Source organism: Choloepus didactylus, chromosome 15 (genome assembly GCF_015220235.1).
Source record: "Choloepus didactylus isolate mChoDid1 chromosome 15, mChoDid1.pri, whole genome shotgun sequence".
In the NCBI taxonomy this organism is placed as follows: domain Eukaryota; kingdom Metazoa; phylum Chordata; class Mammalia; order Pilosa; family Megalonychidae; genus Choloepus; species Choloepus didactylus.
The window spans coordinates 86793926-86803065 of NC_051321.1; the positions used below are offsets into that span (position 1 = coordinate 86793926).

General features: G+C 39.6%; 1 pseudogene; it reads right to left on the minus strand.

Annotated features, from left to right (window-relative positions):
* Positions 1–8185: 8185 nt before the first annotated feature.
* LOC119510884 lies at positions 8186–9140 on the minus strand (annotated as a pseudogene).

Below are 9140 nucleotides of genomic sequence, written 5' to 3' on the forward strand. Positions count from 1 at the left end.
GGCACTACATCTTTTTTTTTTTTCCTTGTTTGTCTTTTTTCTTTTTTCTTTTTTTTTTTTAACTTTCCCTTCTTTTTTAAATCAACTGTATGAAAAAAAAAGTTAAAAAGAAAACAAACATACAATAAAAGAACATTTCAAAGAGACCATAACAAGGGAGTAAGAAAAAGACAACTAACCTAAGATAACTGCTTAACTTCCAACATGTTCCTACTTTACCCCAAGAAAGTTACATAATATAGCAACATTTCAGTGAACTTGTTCCTACTACATGCATCAGAAATTAACAGACCATAGTCATTTCTGGGCATCCCCAGGACGTTAAATAGCTTATCTGTTCTTCTTGGATTATTGTTCCCCCTTCCTTAATTGCTCTCTACTGCTAGTTCCCCTACATTCTACATTATAAACCATTTGTTTTACATTTTTTAAAGTTCACATTAGTGGTAGCATATAATATTTCTCTTTTTGTGCCTGGCTTATTTCGCTCAGCATTATGTCTTCAAGGTTCATCCATGTTGTCATATGTTTCACCAGATCGTTCCTTCTTACTGCCGCGTAGTATTCCATCGTGTGTATATACCACATTTTATTTATCCACTCATCTGTTGAAGGACATTTGGGTTGTTTCCATCTCTTGGCAATTGTGAATAATGCTGCTATGAACATTGGCGTGCAGATATCTGTTCGTGTCACTGCTTTCCGATCTTCCGGGTATATACCGAGAAGTGCAATTGCTGGATCGAATGGTAGCTCTATATCTAGTTTTCTAAGGAACTGCCAGACTGACTTCCAGAGTGGCTGAACCATTATACAGTCCCACCAACAATGAATAAGAGTTCCAATTTCTCCACATCCCCTCCAGCATTTGTAGTTTCCTGTTTGTTTAATGGCAGCCATTCTAACCGGTGTTAGATGGTATCTCATTGTGGTCTTAATTTGCATCTCTCTAATAGCTAGTGAAGCTGAACATTTTTTCATGTGTTTCTTGGCCATTTGTATTTCCTCTTCAGAGAACTGTCTTTTCATATCTTTTGCCCATTTTATAATTGGGCCGACTGTACTTTTGTCATTGAGTTGTAGGATTTCTTTATATATGCAAGATATCAGTCTTTTGTCAGATACATGGTTTCCAAAAATTTTTTCCCATTGAGTTGGCTGCCTCTTTACCTTTTTGAGAAATTCCTTTGAGGTGCAGAAACTTCTAAGCTTGAGGAGTTCCCATTTATCTATTTTCTCTTTTGTTGCTTGTGCTTTGGGTGTAAAGTCTAGGAAGTGGCCTCCTAATACAAGGTCTTGAAGATGTTTTCCTACATTATCTTCTAGGAGTTTAATGGTACTTTCTTTTATATTGAGATCTTTGGTCCATTTTGAGTTAATTTTTGTGTAGGGGGTGAGGTAGGGGTCCTCTTTCATTCTTTTGGATATGGATATCCAACTCTCCCAGCCCCATTTGTTGAAAAGACCATTATGGCTCAGTTCGGTGACTTTGGGGGCCCTATCAAAGATCACTCGGCCATAGATCTGAGGTTCTATCTCTGAATTCTCAATTCGATTCCATTGATCTATATGTCTATCTTTGTGCCAGTACCATGCTGTTTTGGCAACTGTGGCTTTATAATAAGCTTCAAAGTCAGGGAGTGTAAGTCCTCCCACTTCGTTTTTCTTTTTTAGAGTGTCTTTAGCAATTTGAGGCATCTTCCCTTTCCAAATAAATTTGATAACTAGCTTTTCCAAGTCTGCAAAGTAGGTTGTTGGAATTTTGATTGGGATTGCATTGAATCTGTAGATGAGTTTGGGTAGAATTGACATCTTAATGACATTTAGCCTTCCTATCCATGAACATGGAATATTTTTCCATCTTTTAAGGTCCCCTTCTATTTCTTTTAGTAGAGTTATGTAGTTTTCTTTGTATAGGTCTTTTACATCTTTGGTTAAGTTTATTGCTAGGTACTTGATTTTTTTAGTTCTATTGAAAATGGTATCTTTTTCTTGAGTGTCTCTTCAGTTTGTTCATTTCTAGCATATAGAAACATTACTGACTTATGTGCATTAATCTTGTATCCCGCTACTTTGCTAAATTTGTTTATTAGCTCTAGTAGCTGTATCGTTGTTTTCTCAGGGTTTTCTAGATATAAGATCATATCATCTGCAAACAATGACAGTTTTACTTCTTCTTTTCCAATTTGGATGCCTTTTATTTCTTTGTCTTGCCGGATTGCCCTGGCTAGCACTTCCAGCACAATGTTGAATAACAGTGGTGACAGCGGGCATCCTTGTCTTGTTCCTGATCTTAGAGGGAAGGCTTTCAGTCTCTCACCATTGAGTACTATGCTGGCTGTGGGTTTTTCATATATGCTCTTTATCATGTTGAGGAAGTTTCCTTCAATTCCTACCTTTTGAAGTGTTTTTTTCAAAAAGGGATGTTGGATTTTGTCAAATGCTTTTTCAGCATCTATTGAGATGATCAATTGATTTTTTCCTTTCGAGTTTTTAATGTGTTGTAATACATTGATTGTTTTTCTTATGTTGAACCATCCTTGCATGCCTGGAATGAACCCCACTTGGTCATGGTGTATGATTTTTTTAATGTGTCTTTGGATTCGATTTGCAAGTATTTTGTTGAGGATTTTTGCATCTATATTCATTAGGGAGATTGGCCGGTAGTTTTCCTTTTTTGTAGCATCTTTGCCTGGTTTTGGTATTAGATTGATGTTAGCTTCATAAAATGAGTTAGGTAGTGTTCCATTTTTTTCAATGTTTTGAAAGAGTTTGAGTAAGATTAGTGTCAGTTCTTTCTGGAAAGTTTGGTAGAATTCCCCTGTGAAGCCATCTGGCCCTGGGCATTTATTTGTGGGAAGATTTTTGATGACTGATTGGATCTCTTTGCTTGTGATGGGTTGGTTGAGGTCTTCTATTTTTTCTCTGGTCAGTCTAGGTTGTTCATATGTTTCCAGGAAATTGTCCATTTCTTCTACATTATCCAGTTTGTTGCCATACAGTTGTTCATAATATCCTCTTATAATTTTTTTAATTTCTTCAGGATCTGCAGTTATGTCACCTTTTTCATTCATTATTTTGTTTATATGGGTCTTCTCTCTTTTTGATTTTGTCAGTCTAGCTAGGGGCTTGTCAATCTTGTTGATCTTCTCAAAGAACCAACTTTTGGTGATATTTATCCTCTCTATTGTTTTTTTGTTCTCTATGTCATTTATTTCTGCTTTAATCCTTGTTATTTCTTTTCTTCTACTTGGTTTAGGATTGGTTTGCTGTTCATTTTCTAGCTTCTTCAGTTGCTCCATTAGTTCTTTGATTTTGGCTCTTTCTTCCTTTTTAATATATGCATTTAGTGCTATAAATTTCCCCCTTAGCACTGCTTTTGCTGCATCCCATAGGTTTTGGTATGTTGTGTTCTCATTTTCATTCGTCTCTATATATTTATCAATTTCTCTTGCTATTTCTTCTTTAACCCACTGATTGTTTAGGAGTGTGTTGTTTAACCTCCAGGTATTTGTGAATTTTCTAAGTCTCTGATGGTTATTGACTTCTAATTGTATTCCATTGTGGTCAGAGAATGTGCTTTGAATAATTTCAATCTTTTTAAATTTATTGAGGCTTGTTTTATGTCCCAGCATATGATCTATTCTGGAGAAAGTTCTGTGAGCACTAGAAGAGTATGTGTATCCTGGTGATTTGGGATGTAATGTCCTGTAGATGTCTGTTAAATCTAATTCATTTATCAGATTGTTTAGGTTTTCAATTTCCTTATTGGTCTTCTGTCTGGTTGATCTATCTATAGGAGAGAGTGATGTGTTGAAGTCTCCCACAATTATTGTGGAAACATCAATTGCTTCCTTTAGTTTTGCCAGTGTTTCTCTCATGTATTTTGTGGCACCTTGATTGGGTGCATAGACATTTACGATTGTTATTTCTTCTTGCTGAATTGCCCCTTTTATTAGTATGTAGTGGCCTTCTTTGTCTCTCAAAACATCCCTGCATTTGAAGTCTATTTTATCTGAGATTAATATTGCTACACCTGCTTTCTTTTGGCTGTAGCTTGCATGAAATATTTTTTTCCATCCTTTCACTTTCAGTTTCTTTGTGTCCCTGTGTCTAAGATGAGTCTCTTGTATGCAACATATTGATGGTTCATTTTTTTTTGATCCATTCTGCGAATCTATATCTTTTAATTGGGGAGTTTAATCCATTTACATTCAACGTTAAAACCGTGAAGGCATTTCTTGAATCGGCCATCTTATCCTTTGGATTATGTTTGCCATATTTTTCCCTCTCTCTATTAATATCCTTTATTGTACCCATACCGAATCTCTTTAGTACTGAACCTTTCTCCAAGTCTCTCTGTCCTGTCTTTGTTTCTCTGTCTGTAGGGCTCCCTTTAGTATCTCCAGTAGGGCAGGTCTCTTGTTAGCAAATTCTCTCAGCATTTCTTTGTCTGTGAAAAACTTAAGCTATCTCTCAAATTTGAAGGAGAGCTTTGCTGGATAAAGTATTCTTGGCTGGAAATTCCTCTCACTCAGAATTTTAAATATATCGTGCCACTGCCTTCTTGCCTCCATGGTGGCTGCTGAGTAGTCACTACTTAGTCTTATGCTGTTTCCTTTGTATGTGGTGAATTGCTTTTCTCTTGCTGCTTTCAGAACTTGCTCCTTCTCTTCTATGTTTGACAGTGTGATCAGTATATGTCTCAGAGTGGGTTTTTTTGGATTTATTCTACTTGGAGTTCGCTGAGCATTTATGATTTGTGTATTTATGTTGTTTAGAAGATTTGGGAAGTTTTCCCCAACAATTTCTTTGAATACTCTTCCTAGACCTTTACCCTTTTCTTCCCCTTCTGGGACACCAATGAGTCTTATATTCGGACGTTTCATATTATCTATCATATCCCTGAGGTCCATTTTGAGTTTTTCAATTTTTTTCCCCATTCTTTCTTTATGCTTTCATTTTCCATTCTGTCATCTTCCAGGTCACTGATTCGTTGTTCAACTTCCTCTAGTCTTGTACTATGAGTGTCCAGAATCTTTTTAATTTGGTCAACAGTTTCTTTAATTTCCATAAGATCATCCATTTTTTTATTTAGTCTTGCAATGTCTTCTTTATGCTCTTCTAGGGTCTTCTTGATTTCCTTCATATCCCGTACTATGGTCTCATTGTTCATCTTTAGTTCTTTGAGTAGCTGCTCTAGGTGCTGTGTCTCTTCTGGTATTTTGATTTGGGTGCTTGGGCTTGGGTTATCCATATCGTCTGGTTTTTTCATATGCTTTATAATTTTCTGTTGTTTTTGGCCTCGTGGCATTTGCTGAACTTGATAGGGTTCTTTTAGGGTTTGTAGACCAATTGAAGTCCTTATCTCTAATTTATCAGATCTACAGCTTCGTGGAGTACACTTTCTCTAACTAACCAGCAGGTGGCATCCACGAGCCACCTGTTCTCCACAAGCCAGATCTCCCCTGCTTAGCCTTTTTGGTGAGTGGGGGAGTGAGTCTTGTGGGGCCCAATTGGTGTACCAAGCTTGCGTGTGTAGTTGGTGTTGCCTGCCCTGTATGTGGGGCGTGTTTCTGGGCAGTCGGGGAGGGGGGGTGGCCCTAACAATCAAATCTCCCTGATGATCCTAGAGTTTTAAAGCTGCTGCAATAGTCTAATCCTTCAGTTCAGTCCTGCCACAGTTTGTCTCTGCCACTGACCCACAAGTCTTTGGTATTGGCGTATGGCTCCTGAGACTTGCAAGTGGGCCCCTCTTCCAGGCTGTGCACCCCGGGTCCTCTGTTGAGGGATGACTGTGCTATGTCACAGGTGAGTGCCGTCCCCCCAGGGCAGTTCTGGGCTGCTGGGCTGTGTAGGGAGGCTCCCAGTCTGCTCAAATGATGGCTGAATGGGGCTTTGTTAATTCACACTGCTCCACCTTCCCAGCTCTGGGACATTCAGCTGAGGTTGCAGGGAAGGCTAATGTCCACGCCCAGTTTTGTGGTGTGTGCCTGTTATTTGAAGCACTTCCGTCACACTGGGTTGTCTGGGGCAGCTCTGGGCTATGGGGCTGGTGATGGGCAGGAGTGTTTCCTGTGCACCAGGATGGTGGCTGTGAGCGGACACCCCCATTTTCTTGGGAAGTTGTGTTGTTTAGTGAATTTTCTCAGCCACTGGATTATTGCCTTTTGTCTCAGAGCTCTCTTAGTTCTGCTCTTGACTTGACGTGCCCAAATTTCAATTCTTTGAAGCTTTCTGTATTGAGCTTCTTAGAGTAATTGTTTTAGAAAAAGCAAAAAGGATTTAAAAAAAAAAAAAAAAAAACGGCCCTCCTCAGAGATCTAATGGGTTATTGAAATGCTAATAGACAAAGCAACCAGGGCCATTAAGGAAAGGTGCACAGGGCAGAGAGATCAGCTTTGCTTCGGGATTTGCATATGCGCCTCAAGGCCTGAGCTCCGCCCTTCCCCTTTCTGTGTTCACCAGAACTCCAAAAATCCTCTGCTTTTATTTTGGAGTTTTTCGTGTTGTTTTTTTTCTATGCCTGTCTCCTCTCTGCTGGGCTGGCTGCTCTCAGAGTCTCTGGTGTCTGGTCTCAGTCTATCTATGGTTGGAGTTTGAATCAGTAGAATGAGTTTTCGATAAGAGCAGCCACTGCAGTTCTCCCTTCTCCTTCCCGGAGCTGACAGCCCCTCCTCCCCCGGGACTGAGCCTGGCAGGGAGGGGCGCGGGTCCCCTGGCCGCAAAAACTTACAGATTTCGCTGATCTCAGCAGTTCCACGTTTTCATGAGTGTTGTATGAAGTATGCCCAAAGACAGATTGCTCTGTAGTGTCCAGACGACGCAGTTCCTGGCTTTTTACCTACTTTCCTGGAGGAGTAACTAAAACTTACAGCTCACCAGTCTGCCATCTTGCCCCGCCTCCACACCTATGAATTTTGAGCACTTTTGATACTTCTTCAGGATCAAGAAGATTAAATGTACACTTAATAATATGACCTTCAAATCAAGTATGATCCAGTCATAGTGTAGAACATACTTTAGAAAATTTTACTTCTGGTTATATAACCTTGGAGTTTGGGTTAAAAAATAAACAATATGGAAGAAAACAGGTGTCAGCTTTTATAGAGGTATTTCCTCTGAGGATAAAATAGATACATTTGTATTCAAGGGAATAAGAGACAAAACCCACAAAAAAGAAAAGGCTTGAGATAACAGAAATTGTGGGGTTTTAAAATAGATTACCAATCAGAAGATAACATTGTAGTCGACAGCACAAGTCCACCTGGAAATATGTATGATTTGTTTAAATTATTTTCATTCTTATACAAAGTAAACAAACAAATAACTTGGATTCCATTGAGTAAGTTTTATGAATAAATCATACAAATAAGGAATAACTAATGTAGTCCCCAAAACACACACATACCTTTTATAGTAACAGCTTTAGGATAGGGAACAATTAAAAGTTAAAACATTACTTTGAGGGAGTGTTACTAGAATAAATAATTAAGAAAATTAGGAGTCTTGGTCAATTCTGGCATATTGTGTCTATTCCCTCTCTTAGATGATGGGCCAAAACCCAAAATAGTTCTATTTCTCTTTAGTATAGGACGGATGCAAACATTTGTATCTGAGCCAAAGTCCCAGAGAGCAATTAAGAACACATCTGATTTAAGCCATACACATCCTAAGGTGAAGGATACTACAACGATTTTTCGATGGGCTAGGCATGGAGGAAATGCAGACCTGAACACTGGTGCTATTTCCATCCTTCCTCATTTCCTTCATAGCCACATGCAATCTTCTGTCATTTTATTTAAGTGCCTTTTGATAAACAGTTATTAATTCTTGAACTATGTTTATGGGTAAAGAGAAAGTGGAGTACAAATTACCAAATATTGGTAATTCCATGCATGTCATTTATACCAGAGGGAAGAATGAAAATTCAGTAAATGATCATGAAATCAAAATTGATTGCTAACAATGTGTGGAGGATTTAGGGAAGAGATAGTTATGTAGAGCTATGTAATATGTGGCCTTGAAGTAACAGACATTTCCATTTTCCTTGTGATGTGCAAACAGGGATTAAATCAACTCTGCTAGAGACTCTCCATGGACACACAGTAGGTTGCTACATTGTATGGAATTGGCGACATATGGGGCTTGGAAGCCTAACACTCCAAGCTCATATGATTTTCTTTTATCTTGCTATTTTCATTCTGCGCAAGGTCTCCTTCAGAGCCCAATGGACCTGCTTGTTCCACAGACTGTAAATGATGGGGTTCAGCAGTGGGGTCACCATACTGTTCACGAGGGCAGCCTCTTTTGGAGTCCTGCCTGCTCATTTGCTTTGGTTTCACATAAATAAAGACACAGCTGCCGTACATGAGACAGAGGACAATGAGGTGAGAGGAGCAGGTGGAGAAAGCTCTCTGTCGCTCCTTGGCAGTTGGGAGATGTAAAATTGTGAATACTATGTTGCCATATACAATGACCATTAAGAAGAGGGAAGTCAGAGGGATGAACAAAGTATGGCTGAAGGCCAGCATTTCCGCAGATGTGGTGTCAGAGCAGGAGAGGAGGATCAGAGAGCCAGGGTCACAGTAGAAGTGAGGGATGACACGAGGGCCACAGAAGGACAACTGGGAAACCTTCACCACCAGACCAGTGATGAGAATGAAGCTCAGAGCAAAGCAGGCCATGAACAGGAGGAGGCAAATCCTCAGGTTTATGATGGTGGGGTAATGCAGAGGCTTGCAAATGGCCAAATAATGATGCACAGATATCACAGCTATCAAGAAGAAACTTGTTGCCCCAAAAAAAGACAAAGACAAAAGGCTGTGTGAAAGAAGCAGCAAGGGAAATAGTTTGCCTTCCTAAAAGAAAGATGGCCAGCAACTTAGGAATGGCAGCACCTGTGAAGCAAAACTCAGTGAAGGAGAAGACATGGAGGAAAAAGTACATAGGAGTTGGAGACGGGTGTCAGCACAGGTGATAGTGACTATGACAACGTTTCCTGCAGTGGAGGCCAGGTGTGCCAGCAGGAGCACCAGGAAGAGGACATGCCCCAGGTGCTGGATGGCAGGAAACCCCTCCAGGATGAATCCCTGGAGAGCTGTCCCATTCACCATTTCCAGAAATATCACCCTCCAGAG